This window comes from Pteropus alecto, unplaced genomic scaffold (genome assembly GCF_000325575.1).
Source record: "Pteropus alecto unplaced genomic scaffold, ASM32557v1 scaffold3, whole genome shotgun sequence".
Taxonomy (NCBI): domain Eukaryota; kingdom Metazoa; phylum Chordata; class Mammalia; order Chiroptera; family Pteropodidae; genus Pteropus; species Pteropus alecto.
The window spans coordinates 54,946,133-54,949,682 of record NW_006442484.1 but is presented as its reverse complement, the minus strand read 5'-3'; positions in this window follow the sequence as shown (position 1 = coordinate 54,949,682).

Genomic DNA, 3,550 nt, shown 5'->3' with positions numbered 1-3,550 from the left:
TTAAGTATTTTTCCTTATAAGTAACTATCTGTTTTCCTCATGCTGCTTTTAATATTCTTTCTTTGTATTTAACCTTTGGCATTTTATTTATGATGTGTCTTGTTGTGGGCCTCTTTGAATCCCTGATTTTTAGAATTCTCTGAGCTTCCTGGGGATTTATGTCCATTTCCTTCACCAGGGTAGGGAAGTTTTCCATCATCATTTCTTCAAACAGCTTTTCAACATCTTGATTTTCTTCAGTTATGCCGATCAGACAGATATTTGGACCCTTAATAGTGTCCCATATGCTCCTTAAATTATTTTTATAGTCTTGGCATCTTTTTTCTTGCTATTGTGATTGAATGTCCTTGGCTTTCCCATCCTCTAGATAGGTCATTTGATCCTTTTCTTTATTCACTTTGTTTATTCACTTTGTTTATTCCATTTAGTAAACTTCTCATCTCAGATAATGTGTTCTTCATTTTAGACTGGTTCCGTTTTATAATTTCTATTTCTATTTTTTGTTTTTTATCTCTTTGTTGAAGTTCTCATTGAATTTATCTACACTTCCCAAAAGTTTTTTGAGTATCTTTGTAACCAGTGTTTTGAACTCTGCATCTGTTAGATTACTTGACTCCATTATATCTGGATCTCTGTTCTGTTCTGTCATATGGTTTCTGCTTCTTTGTCTTCTCATTTTGGCTGCCTTTCCATGTCTATTTCTATGTACTGAGCAAAGCTCTTAAGTCTCCCAGTCTTATTAGTGTGGATTTGTGAAGTAGGTGTCCAGTGGCACAGTCCTGAGGGATTCAGCTGCAGGCCAAATTTAGCCCAAGCCTCTGCCCCTCCAGGGCCATCTCTTAAGATTCAGCAAGCAATCCACAGATGTTGTACATATAGTTGCCTCAAAAGGCCACACCAGAAACTGAGGCCAGCTGCCTCCAGTGTGAGTCTAGGCGCTGCTCAACAAGGAGCACCAGACTCGCTGATGATATACCTGGATATGGCTTGGGTGGGGCTGGTAGTTGGGGGAGGCGGGGTTTCAGAGAATCCTTTTGGCAGAGCAACCTCTGTTATCCGGTTTGATGATATCTCGGATATGGTGGCACTGTGTCTGCACACTGGGAGCGGGGAGAGCTCAACAGGGAATAATGGATACCGCCGGCACTTTGTACAGAGCGAATCTTGCTTCGGCCCTCACTCTGACAATGTCTCCCTGTAAGTCCCTGGTGCCCCCTGCATGCAGCCGAATGGGCACTGGTGCTCAGAGTGAGCAGGTTCATCACCGCAAAAATCCGCTCACGGATGAGGCCCCTTTAAAAGACTTCTGCGCTGCCGCTCCTGCTGCCGCAGCCTCTGTCTTAGCTGCTGGAGATCAGGCAGCCCAGCATCCTCACCCCGTCCTACCTTCTGCAGGGTGATTTCTTGGATTTCTCCCTAGTCGTATGGCTTGTTCATCAAGATCCCAGGTGAGTTTTCCTTGCTGCTTGCTCCTTGTTTCTGTCACAACTCTGTTTTGGTCACCAGAAGGATGAACAGAGCCTCTATCATCTACGCCATTTTTTTTTCCTGCCCTCAAATGTCTATTTTTATAGTAATCTAGGTATGCTTTATCCTAAGATCCCTTTCCCCCTCCCTCTCCCCTCCTCCTCTTCTTCTCTCTTAAAAGTAACTTATTCAGAAATAGTTGATGATAGCAGGTTAATTACCTTGAATCTTCATACGGGAAAAACCAGCTGGGCAAACCATTATGCAACTACTTATTATGATTATTTGGTGACTCATTATCATGAAGACAATCTCATGCCATTTAAATCAACAGGATTCCAGTTCTTCATCAGAAAACTATCTATACACACACACACACACACACACACACACACACACACACAGTTTTCCTTTGTATTCTATGACTTTCCAACTATACTGACATATACACTGGGTATATTCCTGTCTCAGGGTTTTTGTACTTTCTGGTACCTCTACCCAAATCACTTCCCAATATTTGCATGGTTTGCTGCCTGATCTTCTTCAGATCTTTGCTCAAATGTCACCCTAGCAAGTACTTCTGTGACTATCACATTTAAAATCTCACATCCTTACAAGCCTCCCTGCCTTTTCTTTCCTGCATTATTTTTCTTTTAACCACTATGATCCTCTAATATACTATACATCTTCCTTATTGTCTGTTTTGTTCTTTCTTGCAGCACTAGCACCTAATAATCAAGTACCAAGTACTGGACATAACGAATCCTCAGTAAGTATTTGTAAAACAAATAATTGAATAAATAAACCTTAAATATTTACTTCATCTTTCACCTGTTTCCTCAGTGCCACACATCTCTATCCTAGAGATGGTCATTGTAGTTCATATCTTGTCTAGATCTGAGTAACACTCTCCTGGTCTTTCTGGTCTTTCTTCCTTTCACACTTATTCTCTACATTGTCTCTTGAGAAATTGTTCTAAAATCCAAATCTGATCTTGCCAATCATTAATTTTTAATTTGCCAATGATATTTCATTACTCTTAGAAGAAAAACCTACTTTTGAAGAAGAGTTGCCTTAGATTTCCTCATTTCACTTTATGGTCTCAGCTCCCAACATAGCAGTCTTCACTTTGACCACTCTAGACTACTTTAAGTTCCCCAAACTCAACACCTTCTTTCTTACATTCAGACTTTCACAGACATTCTGCTTCACACACTTTCTGACAACTCACCCTATTAAACTAACTCTTATGCATTCTCCATCCTCAGATGGCCCTACCATATGAAGCTTTCTCTGAAGCATAGAAAGGCCAATAGTTCCTGATAAGTACCTACTTAGTACTTGCACTTTCTCAAAGCAATCATCACATGTTATTTAAGTTGATTATTCCTCTGTGTCCTCTATTGGGGTCTAAGCGCCATGAAGATAGTCATCTTGTTTCACTTGCACCTAGGTGCCTAGAGTTTATCATGGTGCCTAGCTTATGGTATGCATTTGATATTTGTTAAAAGTACAAGAAAGAACCAGTAAGAATGAATGGAAGGATAAGATTGGGGTGGCAAGAGTATTCAACTTTATTCTGTATTTGAAAAGAAGACAAGCATAGATTACCCATGGAAATAAATTTTCTTATCTTAAAGTTTTTAATTGGCTAATAAAAAATTCATCTAAAATCCTGAATAAAATATTTTAATTCTTATCTTTAAGTCATTCTCTTGTTTTAATAACCCAGTGTGCTCCCTAGGCCAGAGTCAGTACTAAATAAATATCTGGTAAATAACACACAAGACTGCTCTTACATCCAGATAAGAGGTAATCTTTGTGAATATACACAGATTATTTGTTTACTAAATTCACCATATTTTAGCGAGAACATTCAAACTGCCCTCCAGGCCAGGACATGGCTCACTCAGCCTAGTGTTCATCATGAGGCTAAGAGTGACTCTATGGATAGAGGTCACCTCTAAATGACACATTTTTAATTAAGTAATTCTAAACTGGTTGTATTTTATTATCTATATATTCCTCAAAATCATTATCAAATTTTTATATCTTTAGACAGCATCAGCTCTTGGGTGATCAA